Source organism: Acipenser ruthenus, chromosome 18, assembly GCF_902713425.1.
Source record: "Acipenser ruthenus chromosome 18, fAciRut3.2 maternal haplotype, whole genome shotgun sequence".
NCBI classification, from domain to species: domain Eukaryota; kingdom Metazoa; phylum Chordata; class Actinopteri; order Acipenseriformes; family Acipenseridae; genus Acipenser; species Acipenser ruthenus.
Genome location: NC_081206.1, coordinates 23502 through 40523, shown reverse-complemented (window position 1 = coordinate 40523; position 17022 = coordinate 23502). Strand labels below are relative to the sequence as shown.

The following is a 17022-nucleotide window of genomic DNA, read 5'->3' as shown; positions in this document are numbered from 1 at the left end:
TATTGCCTTTTAGCTCATGATCATAATAATCTCAATCCCGTTTGAAATTACACTAAGTGCATTTGCATGGTGGCAGATGAGGGATGTCGCTTCACTCGAGGCTTGTGTACTGATGAAGATGTAGTTTCAGTGTTTAATGGTTATCCCCTCACTGTGTGTGTGTGTGTGTGTGTGTGTGTGTGTGTGTGTGTGTGTCTCTGTGTGTGTGTGTGTGTGTGTTTGTGTGTTCTTGTCTCTCGCCTGTCCTGTGAGGATGAAGATGTAGTTTCAGTGTTTAATGCTCATCCCCTCAGTGTGTGTCTGTATGTTCTTGTCTCTTGACAGGTCTGTGAGGATGAGAAGGTCTCCACAGTCTGGAGTCTGGTCTCTGACAGGCTCAACATACCTGTCAATCAACAGGGACTCCTCTACAAAGGCAAGGCGCTGGCAGGTAGGCTGAACAGCACAGCACAGCACAGCTCACCCCTCCTCTCACCCCTCGCCTCACCCCTCCTCTCACTCCTCGCCTCACCCCGGGTCAGTGTGGCACAGCCTGCCTGCTCTTCTGAACAAACACTTCAGCCCTGCCGACGCAATGAGAGTCTGGAGCAGCAACACGAGGTAACCTGAACACAAACACACACACTGCTATACACACACACACACACAGACACACACAAACACACACACAGTGAGAGGCTGGAGCAGCTACACAAGGTAAATTGAACACAATAAACACGGCTACACACACAATCCTAGCTGCAGCAGATGTACAATGTTATACAGACACACACAGACACAGCTGTACAGTGACACAGAGACGCACACACAATCACAGCTGCAGCATACACACTCTGAAATGCAGGTGTAGAGCAGCGTGTAGTTGTGACTCTGTGTCTCTCTCCTCCCCCTCTCCTCTCCTCTCCTTACTTTGTTTAAAAGAATAGAAGCACACCCAGTGAGCAAGGCATTGAGCAGCCCCACATCCCGCTTCACAATACCGCTACATATTGACTGACTGTTCCCATTGTGTGTGTTTGGTAAGACAAACCACATTTTCTACTTCTACTTTCTACGATTGGGCAAGTCAGCGGTTGTTTGATAACAGAACATAAAACATCACAGAGTGGGTTAAACTGCATTGCTGCAAATCAAGGCCCTTTAAAATGTGTACCTTCCCAGCTCAGGTATTGCTGAGGTAAAGAGACACTTCCTACAGGAGGACAGGACGTTGTCAAGGAGGGGATGTCGTCACGTGTCCTGAGGGCTTTCTTAAAAACATTGTTTTATTATTTCTAAGCGTACGTTGTTGTTGCCTTTTAGCTCTTGAGCATAATAATCTCAATCCCGTTTGAAATTACACTAAGTGCATTTGCATGGTGGCAGATGAGGGATGTCACTTCACTCGAGGCGTGCGTACTGATGAAGATGTAGTTTCAGTGTTTAATGCTCATCCCCTCACTGTGTGTCTGTGTGTGTCTGTGTGTGTGTGTGTGTGTGTGTTTGTGTGTTCTTGTCTCTCGCCTGTCCTGTGAGGATGAAGATGTAGTTTCAGTGTTTAATGCTCATCCCCTCACTGTGTGTCTGTGTGTTCTTGTCTCTTGACAGGTCTGTGAGGATGAGAAGGTCTCCACAGTCTGGAGTCTGGTCTCTGACAGGCTCAACATACCTGTCAATCAACAGGGACTCCTCTACAAAGGCAAGGCGCTGGCAGGTAGGCTGAACAGCACAGCACAGCACAGCACAGCTCAGCACTCAGTTAAAAAGGATGCATGTTATTCTACATATATCTATTAACAGTAACACCTGCAAACAAAGTGTTTTCAATCTTTTATCATCTTTGAGTTGCATGAAGTGTTTTAACCCTATGCTGCCTACGGGGAATAAACATATCCGGTCATAAACATGAACACTTTCTGTTTAAACACTTGTAGTTTTGGAACCTTAAATCAGAAATGAAAACCCAATACTCCTACAGAAAGGCATTAAGTAGATCTTTCCATTGGTGTAATTTATTTTGTTGTGGGGTGATTTTATTTTTATTTTCATATGAGCTACACCTCCCCAAAAATTATCGAAATATGAAAAATAATAAATAATATTTTTAAAAATTGGTCAATTTCAACCTCTTTCCAAGAGTTATATATATATATAAAAAAACTAGAGTATATTGTAGCTGCACAATTTTCCAAGGAATTCAAATCTGAAATCAGAATTGAAATATCTTGCACAGTTGCAGAGCTAGATAAGGTTTTGCAATGCCTAGTATTTTACAAAAATCAACCTCCGAAATGGCAAAGGCAGACCAGGATTAAAACTTGGCAAAAAGTGAGACTGGAAACACTGTTGCCCTGTTTGAGATACAATTATATTTCAGTATAAAAATAAAGAAACAACACACAAGTTATCAAGTAAAATGTTTAATTTTTTTATTTGGAAAAAAAAGTATATTACAAATAAAACTTTGAAATTAAGAATTTTATTTGGGAGGGAGGGAGACAAAAAAAATAAAACGTTCCATATTGTGCTGTATATATTTATTATCAAAACTACCCTGCAGTTGAAGTGCTGGACTGGGGCTACTCCAGATCACTCTCCTCCTCCTCCTCCTCATCCTCCTGCAGCAGCTCTTCATCAGGGAGGTCCTCCTCCATGGCGTACATGCCCTCGATCTCTTCCTCAGTCAGGGCACTCCTCCTCTTCAGTGACTGAACCACATGCTGGAGCTGATTGTCTCCATCCATTTTCTGGCTTACACACACCCACATAAAACATTAAAATAAATACCAATTAATAATAATAATATTAATACTAATATTAATATTCTGCTCCATCCTTTTTCACACACATAAAACAGTAAACAAGTAATAAAATACATGGCTAAATAATAATAGTGACAACAGCTAAATAATGTTTTCTGTTTACACACAGTAAACGAGTAATAAAATACATGGCTAAATAATAACTACAGCTAAATGTCTTTGTTTTTTACATAGGCTACATACACAACGTAAAAATAAAAACTAAACAAGGTGTTTTCCTCATTCTTTTACACATCGAATAAAAAGTTAAAAAATAATAGATGCAAAATTAAATAATAACGACTACAGAGAAATAATGAATCGACTAGAAAAAGTAAAACACAGACGTACACAAACGCCTAACTTTGCATCACATGCGATAGACCTGTTAGTTTTGCCTTCTCTCCTGAGGAAAAACAAGTCTAAAATAAAACCGTATGTGAAACTAACTATAAGAAAGATGTTTAACAAAACAAACAAACAAAACAAAACGTGGTGTTGGTACAGTAGCTCCTCTCGTCTACAGCAGTCATGAAGTTAGCCCTGCCCAGCAAGCAAGCACACACACAAGAGACACAGCGAAAACAAAACAAAAATAAACACTGCAGATGTACTCAGCACAAAAAAACAATATCAAGTTGAAAAAAACAACAACAACAGTATGGTTAATTAGCCCAAGTACCTCCCGTTTAGATGATATGTAGATTAGCACTCTTGGGATTGTAAAACTGGAGATACAGAGCTTCGACTCTGCTGTGCACTCAGTCACAATGGCGCCAGCAGAGACTCGCCCTTGTAATCAAAATATTATATGTCCCGCCCACCCTAGCCCTAAACCAATGGTATCATGACAAGCCCCGTAGTCATGGCTATGACTCATACTTTAAAAAAACAAAATTGCTGATTGGACGGCAGAGATATGACGTGTTTTGTCATCGTAACAAAAGTTATGAAATTACACAGAGTCAGCAGCTGAGAGTTAATCTACCTGGTCTTGAATCTCTCCTGTTTCTCCCCCTCCCTCTCTCTCTCTCTCTCAGATGAGCACAGACTGTCACACGACTCCATCGCTCCCGATTCCAAGCTGAACTCGTTGTGACGCCCCCAACAGAGAAAGTGTCACCCTCGCAAGAACAGCACTCCCTGTGTCACCCCTCCTCTCAGACCTCACCCCTCACCCTCGCCTCACCCCTCCTGTCACACCTCACCCCTCGCCACACCCCTCCTCTCACACCTCACCCCTCCTCTCACCCATCGCCTCAACCCTCCTGTCACCCCTCGCCCCTCCTCTCACCCCTCGCCTGACCCCTCCTCTCATGCCTCGCCTCACCCCGGGTCAGTGTGGCACAGCCTGCCTGCTCTTCTGAACAAACACTTCAGCCCTGCCGACGCAGTGAGAGTCTGGAGCAGCAACACAAGGTAACCTGAACACAATAAACACACACACACAGTGAGAGTCTGGAGCAGCTACACAAGGTAACCTGAACACAATAAACACTGCTACACACACAATCCTAGCTGCAGCACATGCACAGTGTTATACAGACACACACAGACACAGCTGTACAGTGACACAGACGCACACACAATCACAGCTGCAGCACACACACTCTGAAATGCAGGTGTAGAGCAGCGTGTAGTTGTGACTGTGTCTCTCCCTCTGCCTCTCTCTCAGGATTACGAGCGGAGGCTGCGCTTGTTGAGCCTGGGTGATATGGAGCGGCTGGCGACTCGCATGCTTCACCCTGAGGCTGTGGAGTGCATGGAGCTGTCCTTCCTAGACTGAGGAATACTGCTGCTGCCCTCTCCACCTCTCCCCTCTCTTCTCCCCTCTTTACTCTCTCCTCCCCCTCTCCTCTCCTCTCCTTACTTTGTTTAAAAGAATAGAAGCACACCCAGTGAGCAAGGCATTGAGCAGCCCCACATCCCGCTTCACAATACCGCTACATATTGACTGACTGTTTGCATTGTGTGTGTTTGGTAAGACAAACCACATTTTCTACTTTCTGCTATTTTAAAAGGAGCCCAGTTTGGTGCAGGAGGCTTGTGGGTAACAGAGTGTGTTTTTGCTGGGGACTGCAGCCCTTCCATTACCATTGCTCGTAGAGGGGAGATTGTTTTACTTTCAAGCCTTTTTCTTTAATAAATCCGGACGTTTGGAAATACATACTGTGTGGGCGTTTCCCTTCTTCATGGCTCCATGCAGCATCCTGTCACACAACAAGCCCTGAAAGAGGATCTATACATATTTATTCTCAATCACCAGGCAGTAATCCCAGCTACAATACAGACACACAACGTGTCACTTTTATTGGCTGAAACTTTAAACTACGACTAGAAGCCTCTGAAGCCTTTTCATGGCCCTCCACCTGTCCTTGATCAGAACGCTGTCCTTCCTCTAAGGGGTCGCTTTCCATGCTAATCTTCCGTTTCCTCTGCAGAAAGGACAGGACAGTGTTCACAGAGCTCCCTTCACTCCCGCAAAGCCAAGACATCCAGGCTCTTGTGCTGCTTTGCTCCCCAGCGCCCGAGTGCTTGCTGGCAGTGCTGAGGCACGCTCACCCTGAACAGCAGCGCTAGCTTTGTCTATTGAGGAAGGCTTGGCGCTCCCGTTGGTTCATCAGTAATAATGATTTAGTGGAGACAGTACAGTGCTCGGGGGGGGGATGAAAGTTTACATCAGAATAGAAACTTTGCACAAAGTCAACCTGCTGGAAGTGGAATCATTTCTGCTGCGCAGCTTCAGATTCCACAGCTTGACGAGGAACACAATATAAAAAACACATGTTCCTCTGGAAGCCACACAGTTATTATATATATGATTAGTGTTAACACTCATAGCATTGACCTGGTATCCCTGGTATTTACCTCCGAGCCCTGCTGTGTAACAGGGGTGTTTCATAATCCCTCCTCTCTTCAGTGGCATGAAAGACTGCAACTGTGCAGTCAGCGCCAGGATTCTCAACTCCTGCAGTGCGACCTCTGACAAGGGAAGTGAACCTCATATACAAGGTTAGACAACAAGGCAGTCACAAGCAGACAGGTGGTGCAGTGGGCTAGTTCACTAGCATGCTGTGCTGCTTACCTTGGGGGACTGAGTTCAAATCCAGGTGAGTTCCTCCTTTGTTTTCAAAGACTTGGTTAATTTCTTATATAAGACAATGAAAAAGCAGACTACTCCGTGGAAGTAAGATGGACTGGGTTCAAATCCAGGCGAGTTCTTTGCTTGTTTCAAAGAATGTGTTAATTGAGCTCATATATAGTGTGAACCAAAGCTTTCCTGTGGGAGCTGGTGGCGCAGTGGCTATGCTGATGGCCTTCTCTCCCTGAAGACGGTGGTTCGAATCCTGGTCCCGGAGGCGAGTTCCTGAGGTAAGTAATGCTGTTGGTTGTGAGTCATGGTGGTGGTTGTAAATCTGGGTGTTGACTGTAAGTAATGATGCAGGTTGTAACTAACGATGTTGGTTGTGTCTCCACAGACGGAGGAGGGCCGTGTGCCCTGAAGAGGAGCCGGAAGAGGATGAAGAGGGGGCTTGGGCCCCCGGCCGCGGGGGGAGTGGAAGACGGGGGTGTTGGTACCATGGGGGAAGGAAAAGCATGAGGTGTAAACATGGGGGAGCAGGCAGGGATGTTACCTTGCCTTTTGCCCTGCAATGGGCCCGATCAGCTGAGCTCTAGAGATGATCTCTTTAACGCTCCCTGTCAGATGGCAGGGCAAAAGGAATATCCCTGCCTGCCTGCTCCCCCATGTTTACACCACCTCCTTCTTTTCCTCCTCTCTGGTACCAACACCCCCATCTTCCACTCCCCCCACGGCCGGGGGCCCCAGCCCCCTCTTCATCCTCCTCTTCAGGGCACACGGCCCTCCTCCGTCTGTGGAGACACAACCAACATCGTTAGTTACAACCTGCATCATTACTTACAGTCAACACCCAGATTTACAACCACCACCATGACTCACAACCAACAGCATTACTTACCTCAGGAACTCGCCTCCGGGACCAGGATTCGAACCACCATCTTCAGGGAGAGAAGGCCATCAGCATAGCCACTGCGCCACCAGCTCCCACAGGAAAGCTTTGGTTCACACTATATATGAGCTCAATTAACACATTCTTTGAAACAAGCAAAGAACTCGCCTGGATTTGAACCCAGTCCATCTTACTTCCACGGAGTAGTCTGCTTTTTCATTGTCTTATATAAGAAATTAACCAAGTCATTGAAAACAAACAAGGAACTCACCGGGATTTGATCCCAGTCCCACAATGTGAACAGCACAGCATGCTAGTGAACTAGCCCACTGCACCACCTGTCTGCTCGTGACAACCCAGCTTTGCACAGAAGCCCTTATATCATCCTCTTTATATTATTTGTATGCTTAGACCACTGACCCCTTGTCCTGTTACGTAAACACAAGTCTATCAAAATAGGTAAAGTGTTTGAAAATGAAAAGGAAACTCCTGCTCTGGGTTTGAACCCGCTACCCAGGGAATCACGGGTCTCTGCTCTACCAACAGAGCTATCCAGCCGACTGGTGCTGATGTTGTTTGAAACACATTATTACATTGTGTGGTGAGGACCTGGGGGCTAAGAGGTGATAGCTTTGTTTAATTTGTGATGAACTGGATTCAAAACCAAACCTTATAAACAGGTAAGTTTAACAATATTTTTGAAATCAAAAGATTAACACTTGTGCTTTACATGTGACTTGAACCAACAACCTTGGAAGTCAGAATCCAGTGCTCTACCACCTGTGCTAGCCAGAGAGCTACTCTCTCCTGCTGCCAAATGACCTCCAGTACATTAACTAATGATTTGTACAAAATGTATATCACTCCATTGGAAATATCCAATAAAAGAGTCACTTCTATCATGTCTTTGACAGATGCAAACTACAAGGTGCTGTGAAAACAGAAGATTTCTATCTGTATCCTGGATATGATCCCAGTCTCTCAAGGGAAAGAGCATTTAAGCACAGGGACTGACCCCACTGCACCACCTAGCAGCTGTCCCTGATGTTAGATTTACATTGCCTACAAGGTAAAATAACCAACTTGAAAAAAAAAAAAACAAGAAAAACATGCACGTTGCACGGGGTTTGAACCACCAACCCTGGGAATCAGGGCCCTGTGCTCTCCCAACTGAGCCATCCTACCAGCTGTACTGCTGCAGTCATTTGTGACTTGAACTGGACTAATGATCTGTACAACATGGAGGTGATTACTGCCTTGAAAATATCCAATAAAAGAGTCACTTCTGTTGTATTTGACAAATTCAAACAAACAGACGCCGTGGAGAAACAAAACAAGCACACAACACAAGACTTCAAACACAACGCTGGGGTTTATTTATCAATTCTTTTTTAAGTCTCTTAATCAGAGAACACCAGTCATGCTGTGCCATTGCATTGTGGGTCTGGTTTTAAACTCAGTTCACTTGTCCTGTGAACTGGCTTTGAACCCAGACCTCCAAGGTGAAAGGCAGGCAAAGCTAGTGAACTAGCCCACTCCACCACCTGGCTGCTTGTGACAAACCAGCACTCTAACCTGGTATATGAGATTCACTTCCCTTGTCAGAGACTGCACACGCATGCTGAGTTGCATGCCACTGAAGAGAGGAGGGATTATCAAACCCAACCCTATTATACGGCAGCTCTATAAGGTAAATGAAACAATATTTCTGAAAATGAGGGGAAAAAAACATAACGTGTGTTTCATGTGGGACTTGAAACAGCTGTTAAGAGAATCTGAAGCCGATACGCTACCAACTACACCAATCAGAAAGCTCTCAAAGCACCTTAGATGCTCCCCAGTATTTGAATTCTTCATGAGTGCAGCTGAGGGGTTGCAAGGATGCTGAAATAGACCAGCAGCACAGACCCCCTGCTGAGTTTACCTTTAACATTACATCAAAGATTCTGGAACAATAAATGTAAAAAATAAGGCATTTAACATCACATTGCATTTTTCTGCCAAGGTTTGAACCCTGTCCACCAATAATCACATTGATGCAAACCTAGCAAACCAGACTCCTGTGCTATCTGTCGGCTTAAGGTGGGATCGTGTGTGACATTGTCTATAAGGTTCATTCTTTAAAAATGAAAGTACAGCACACTGAAGTCAGTGCACCAAGTGTAACCCACACAAGAGAAGCATGCAATTCCTCGTTATTCCACTGGTCGGCGCGTTTTTTAACTTTTTTTTTAAATGTAAATGTTTTTCATGAAAATATCACTTTGTTTTTTGACAAAAAAAAAATACAACATTGAAACGCACTAGGATGTAAACAGTGGACTAATAAACCAATAACTCGAACATTTAATAATACAAAATAATAAAATCAGTGTGAAATGAATGAAAAACGACTTAGGCATACTTGCAGCAGTAGGAGGTTATGGATTCTGAAATCTCATGACCTCCTACTGATGAATGTATGCTCAAGACTCCACCCAGCGACGGAAAGAGGTAATGCACGTCCAAAACCATACTGAGCCAGCCAGAGTGCTGAGAATCACACAAAAACCAGACGCGCTCAAAGGCCCAGGCGGGGTGCCTGAATCCAAACCATACCGAGCGAGCCAGCCAGAGAGCTGCCGAACACCACACTGAGCTGCACAGCACGGCTTCAATTCATATACCGAGCGAGCCAGCCAGAGAGCTGCCGAACACCACGCTGAGCTGCACAGCACGGCTTCAATCCAGTCTGTGTACAATAAATACATTGGGGCTCATTTCCTGCATTTGAGGACACCAGATCAGACAACTGGACCACCTTGCCCGCTTTCGTGGCACTTGCTTTATCAATAAGGAGAACATTTTTGAAGAGAAAAAGAGGAATATACACATGCAATCAACACCTGGTGGGTTTGAATCCAGAATTCTAGGAAACAGAATCCCACACTCTACAGGTGAGCTATCCAGCCTGCTTATGAAGGGGCCTGGTCAAAGCATTATTACATGTTGTGATGTAGACCTGGGGAGCCATAAACAGCTTGAGAGAGACTTGTGACAAAATGGATTTAAAACCAAGCTCACAAAAGGTCAAAATGAATTTATATGAAGAAGAATATACATGCGGGACTTGAACCCGCTACCGTGGGAATCACAGTCCCCTGCTTTACTGACAGAGCTATCCAGCTGACTGGTTCTCCTACTGCGTGAAACACATTATTATATTGTGTGGTGTGGACCTGGAGCTAATTTGATTCACAGCTTTGTTTCATTTGTGACTTGAAATGGATTCCAACCCATCTCACTTCCACGGAGTAGTCTGCTTTTTCATTGCCTTATATAAGAAATTAACCAAGTCTTTGAAAACAAAGGAGAAATGCACCTGGATTTGAACCCAGTCCCCCACAGCAACCAACACAGCATACCAGTGAACTAGCCCACTGCACCACCTGTCTGCTTGTGACAAGCCGGCATTGCAGAGAAGCCCTTATATCACCCTCATTATATTATTATTTGTATGAAACGATGTCCTGTTATGTAAACCCAAGTCTATCAAAATGGGCAAAGTGTTTGAAATGAAAATGAAACACATACCCTTAGCAAGGGTTTTATCCCGCTACCATGGGAATCACAGTCCCCTGCTCTACCAACAGAGCTATCCAGCTGACTGGCTCTCCTGCTGCTCTACCAACAGAGCTATCCAGCTGACTGGCTCTCCTGCTGCGTGAAACACATTATTACATTGTGTGGTGTGGACCTGGGGGCTAAGGGGATTCTCAGCTTCGTTTCATTTGTGACTTAAACTGGATTCAAATCCAAACCTTATAAACCTGATAAAAAGGTAAATTTAACAATATTTTTTAAATCGACAGATTAACCAACAACCCTGGAAATCAGAGTCCAGTGCTCTACCAATTGAGGCAGCCAGACAACTGCTCTCTCCTGCTGTCAAATGACCTCCAGTACATTAACTAATGATTTGTACAAAATGCAGATCATTGGAAATATCCAATAAAAGAGTCACTTCTATCGTGTCTTTAACAGATTCAAACTCCAAGGTGCTGTGAAAACAGACGATTTCAATCTGCAGCCTGGATTTGATCCAAGTCTCTCAAGGTAAACAGCATTTAAGCACAGGGACCAACCCCACTGCGACACCTAGCAGCTGTCCTTGATGTTAGTTTTACATTGCCTACAAGGCAAATTAACCAACTTGAAAAAAAAAACAAAACAGAAAAACAGGCATTGTGAATGGGGTTTGGACCACCAACCCTGGGAATCAGGGCCCTGTGCTCTCCCAACTGAGCCATCCTACCAGCTGTACTGCTGCAGTCATTTGTGACTTGAACTGGACTAATGATCTGTACAACATGGAGGTGATTACTGCCTTGAAAATATCCAATAAAAGAGTCACTTCTGTTGTATCTGACAGATTCAAACAAACAGACGCCGTGGAGAAACAAAACAAGCACACAACACAAGACTTCAAACACAACGCTGGGGTTTATTTATCAATTCTTTTTTAAGTCTCTTAATCAGAGAACACCAGTCATGCTGTGCCATTGCATTGTGGGTCTGGTTTTAAACTCAGTTCACTTGTCCTGTGAACTGGCTTTGAACCCAGACCTCCAAGGTGAAAGGCAGGCAAAGCTAGTGAACTAGCCCACTCCACCACCTGGCTGCTTGTGACAAACCAGCACTCTAACCTGGTATATGAGATTCACTTCCCTTGTCAGAGACTGCACACGCATGCTGAGTTGCATGCCACTGAAGAGAGGAGGGATTATCAAACCCAACCCTATTATACGGCAGCTCTATAAGGTAAATGAAACAATATTTCTGAAAATGAGGGGAAAAAAACATAACGTGTGTTTCATGTGGGACTTGAAACAGCTGTTAAGAGAATCTGAAGCCGATACGCTACCAACTACACCAATCAGAAAGCTCTCAAAGCACCTCAGATGCTCCCCAGTATTTGAATTCTTCATGAGTGCAGCTGAGGGGTTGCAAGGATGCTGAAATAGACCAGCAGCACAGACCCCCTGCTGAGTTTACCTTTAACATTACATCAAAGATTCTGGAACAATAAATGTAAAAAATAAGGCATTTAACATCACATTGCATTTTTCTGCCAAGGTTTGAACCCTGTCCACCAATAATCACATTGATGTAAACCTAGCCAACCAGACTCCTGTGCTATCTGTCGGCTTAAGGTGGGATCGTGTGTGACATTGTCTATAAGGTTCATTCTTTAAAAATGAAAGTACAGCACTGAACAGTGCACCAAGTGTAACCCACACAAGAGAAGCATGCAATTCCTCGTTACTCCACTGGTCGGCGTGTTTAACTTTTTTTTTAAATGTAAATGTTTTTCATGAAAATATCACTTTGTTTTTTGACAAAAAAAAAATACAACATTGAAACGCACTAGGATGTAAACAGTGGACTAATAAACCAATAACTCGAACATTTAATAATACAAAATAATAAAATCAGTGTGAAATGAATGAAAAACGACTTAGGCATACTTGCAGCAGTAGGAGGTTATGGATTCTGAAATCTCATGACCTCCTATTGATGAATGTATGCTCAAGACTCCACCCAGCGACGGAAAGAGTTAATGCACGTCCAAAACCATACTGAGCCAGCCAGAGTGCTGAGAATCACACAAAAACCAGACGCGCTCAAAGGCCCAGGCGGGGTGCCTGAATCCAAACCATACCGAGTGAGCCAGCCAGAGAGCTGCCGAACACCACACTGAGCTGCACAGCACGGCTTCAATTCATATACCGAGCGAGCCAGCCAGAGAGCTGCCGAACACCACGCTGAGCTGCACAGCACGCTTCAATTCATATACCCAGAGAGCCAGCCAGAGAGCTGCCGAACACCACGCTGAGCTGCACAGCACGGCTTCAATTCATATACCGAGCGAGCCAGCCAGAGAGCTGCCGAACACCACGCTGAGCTGCACAGCACGGCTTCAATCCATTCTGTGTACAATAAATACATTGGGGCTCATTTCCTGCATTTGAGGACACCAGATCAGACAACTGGACCACCTTGCCCGCTTTCGTGGCACTTGCTTTATCAATAAGGAGAACATTTTTGAAGAGAAAAAGAGGAATATACACATGCAATCAACACCTGGTGGGTTTGAACCCAGAATTGTAGGAAACAGAATCCCACACTCTACAGGTGAGCTATCCAGCCTGCTTATGAAGGGGCCTGGTCAAAGCATTATTACATGTTGTGATGTAGACCTGGGGAGCCATAAACAGCTTGAGAGAGACACGTGACAAAATGGATTTAAAACCAAGCTCACAAAAGGTCAAAATGAATTTATATGAAGAAGAATATACATGCGGGACTTGAACCCGCTACCGTGGGAATCACAGTCCCCTGCTTTACTGACAGAGCTATCCAGCTGACTGGTTCTCCTACTGCGTGAAACACATTATTATATTGTGTGGTGTGGACCTGGAGCTAATTTGATTCACAGCTTTGTTTCATTTGTGACTTGAAATGGATTCCAACCCATCTCACTTCCACGGAGTAGTCTGCTTTTTCATTGCCTTATATAAGAAATTAACCAAGTCTTTGAAAACAAAGGAGAAATGCACCTGGATTTGAACCCAGTCCCCCACAGCAACCAACACAGCATACCAGTGAACTAGCCCACTGCACCACCTGTCTGCTTGTGACAAGCCGGCATTGCAGAGAAGCCCTTATATCACCCTCATTATATTATTATTTGTATGAAACGATGTCCTGTTATGTAAACCCAAGTCTATCAAAATGGGCAAAGTGTTTGAAATGAAAATGAAACACATACCCTTAGCAAGGGTTTCATCCCGCTACCATGGGAATCACAGTCCCCTGCTCTACCAACAGAGCTATCCAGCTGACTGGCTCTCCTGCTGCTCTACCAACAGAGCTATCCAGCTGACTGGCTCTCCTGCTGCTCTACCAACAGAGCTATCCAGCTGACTGGCTCTCCTGCTGCGTGAAACACATTATTACATTGTGTGGTGTGGACCTGGGGGCTAAGGGGATTCTCAGCTTCGTTTCATTTGTGACTTAAACTGGATTCAAATCCAAACCTTATAAACCTGATAAAAAGGTAAATTTAACAATATTTTTTAAATCGACAGATTAACCAACAACCCTGGAAATCAGAGTCCAGTGCTCTACCAATTGAGGCAGCCAGACAACTGCTCTCTCCTGCTGTCAAATGACCTCCAGTACATTAACTAATGATTTGTACAAAATGCAGATCATTGGAAATATCCAATAAAAGAGTCACTTCTATCGTGTCTTTAACAGATTCAAACTCCAAGGTGCTGTGAAAACAGACGATTTCAATCTGCAGCCTGGATTTGATCCCAGTCTCTCAAGGTAAACAGCATTTAAGCACAGGGACCAACCCCACTGCGACACCTAGCAGCTGTCCTTGATGTTAGTTTTACATTGCCTACAAGGCAAATTAACCAACTTGAAAAAAAAAAAAAACCAGAAAAACAGGCATTGTGAATGGGGTTTGGACCACCAACCCTGGGAATCAGGGCCCTGTGCTCTACCAACTGAGCCATCCTACCAGCTGTACCACTACACTCATTTGTGACTTGAACTGGACTAATGATTTGTACAACATGGAGGTGATTACTGCCTTGAAAATAGCTAAAATAAAAGAGTCACTTCTATTGTATCTTTGACAGAGTCAAACAAATACGGGCAGTAGTGTGGAGTAGTGGTTAGGGCTCTGGACTCTTGACCGGAAGGTTGTGGGTTCAATCCTAGGTGGGGGGGGACACTGCTGCTGTACCCTTGAGCAAGGTACTTTACCTAGATTGCTCCAGAAAAAACTCAACTATATAAATGGGGAATTGTATGTAAAAAATAATGTGATATCTTATAACAATTGTAAGTCGCGCTGGATAAGGGCACATGCTAAGAAAATAATAATAAATAGACACACCTCCACCCCCAGTGAGCTGATTAATTCAGCGTGGCTTTGTCAAGCAGGTTACAACAATGGGCAAAGCAGGCAGTGCACTTTATGAAGACAGGCAGAACGAAGCTCTTGCTATTCCTTATTCAATGCTGCCATCGTGTGGCCATTTAGTAGAACTGTTGATTTTAATAAAGATAATTTTCTTTAATTTAAGCTTGAGGTTGTTCAGTCTAAAGCACTTCCCATTGTAGATAAAAAAAAAAAAAAATCAATCTCACGCCAGGCTGAGAACGGAGCTGCTTTTGTTTTGTTTAATTCCTTGTTTGTTGGTAACGCAAAAGCTCACAGCCAGACAAGTACAGCAGCAGACTTCATTAAAACACACACAATAAACGGTACAGTACATGCTGTAGTTACGGACTCTAGAGCTGTGTGTTTAAGATGCAGTGATTTGCGGTTCCAAACCCCCATAAGAGGCTGTGTGCTCCAGTGGGCAAAGAAAAGGGCTTGCAGGGAAATAGGCATCACACATGCTTTCATTTTTTAATTGTTATTTGTCAAATAGCGAGTTAGAGATCATGTACATTTCCTTTACTTGTTTTTTTAAACACAACTTCACCGTCAAAAAGTACATTTTCCAACACAGATTCTCAAATAAATAAAGTCCATCATTATTGCAGGGAAGACTGCAAGACAAACTTGCAGGTCCTCTTCAAAGATTAACAAATGGCTAAAACACACAAGTCCATTGTCCCAGCCCCAAACAAACTTCTGCAGCAGTGAGCTGGACAGCTGACCAGGGGATGCACATGGATGCAAATGCATGCACATGGATTAGGGAGTGGTAAACATGTAGAAAACAGAAAGTACTGCTTAGAGGAGAAACCTCAAAATGGAGCAAGGTAACCAGTGGTGTACCACAGGGATCAGTATTGGGTCCTCTGCTATTCCTAATCTACATTAATTATTTAGATTCTGGTATAGTAAGCAAACTTGTTAAATCTGCAGACGACACAAAAATAGGAGTGGCAAACACTGTTGCAGCAGCAAAGGTCATTCAAAATGATCTAGACAGCATTCAGACCTGGGCAGACACATGACAAATGAAATTTAATAGAGAAAAGTGTAAAGTATTGCATGCAGGCAATAAAAACGTGCATTACAAATATCATATGGGAGATACTGAAATTGAAGAAGGGAACTATGAAAAAGACCTAGGAGTTTATGTTGACTCAGAAATGTCTTCCTCTAGACAATGTGGGGAAGCTATAAAAAAAAATGCCAACAAGATGCTTGGATATATTGTGAGGAGTGTTGAATGTAAATCAAGGGAAGTAATGTTAAAATTTTACAATGAATTAGTAAGACCTCACCTAGAATATTGTGTTCAGTTCTGGTCACCTTGTTACAAAAAGGATATTGCTGCTCTAGAAAGAGTGCAAAGAAGAGCAACCAGAATTATCCCGGGTTTAAAAGGCATGTCATATGCAGACAGGCTAAAAGAATTGAATCTATTCAGTCTTGAACAAAGACGACTACAGGGCGATCTGATTCAAACATTCAAAATCCTAAAAGGTAGACAATGTCGACCCAAGGGGACTTCTTTGACCTGAAAAAAGAAACAAGGACCAGGGGTCACAAATGGAGATTAGATAAAGGGGCATTCAGAACAGAAAATAGGAGGCACTTTTTTACACAGAGAATTGTGAGGGTCTGGAACCAACTCCCCAGTAATGTTGTTGAAGCTGACACCCTGGGATCCTTCAAGAAGCTGCTTGATGAGATTCTGGGATCAATAAGCTACTAACAACCAAACATGCAAAGATGGGCTGAATGGCCTCCTCTCATTTGTAAACTTTCTTATGTTCATATGTTCTAAAAGTAGACAAAAGTAAGGCAGGGCTACAGTTTGATTAAAGGGGAGGTTCACTGCATGGCTTTTTATTTTGATCTGCCCGTGTATTATGTTGGTGCGTGTTCGTGCCACTGTCTTTTCGTATGAACTTTAAAATGTGTGATCGACGACTGTTTCAATGGTAAACTGTTTTAAACCCCTGTCTTTTTATGTTTCTATAACATCGATGTCAATCTGATGTAGTTTATGTGTGATCGCGGAGATTTATTTATATATTAAATGATTTTACATGTCAAAATGTTGTCAATCTTTAATCAAACTTAAAATGTTTCAGTAATATAATGACATGCTGCATCCATAATATTATTAGCAGGGCAAGTCATTTTATACATTTTAATATTAGTATAGCTAATATTTTAAATCGTGATAATTCACTTTAATTCAATATACTGTATCTCTTTCTCGTTACATGTCTTATTGGTTGTT

The 17022-nt window shown here is 43.4% G+C and overlaps 1 long non-coding RNA gene across 1 annotated transcript; it reads left to right on the top strand.

Moving 5' to 3' along the window:
- The first annotated feature begins 1549 nt into the window (after nucleotides 1-1549).
- On the top strand, nucleotides 1550-4947 carry LOC117963885 (uncharacterized). The gene is made up of 3 exons (XR_009307628.1): nucleotides 1550-1693; nucleotides 3821-4199; nucleotides 4456-4947. It is a non-coding gene; the product is annotated as an uncharacterized LOC117963885 (long non-coding RNA).
- The last annotated feature ends 12075 nt before the right edge of the window (nucleotides 4948-17022 follow it).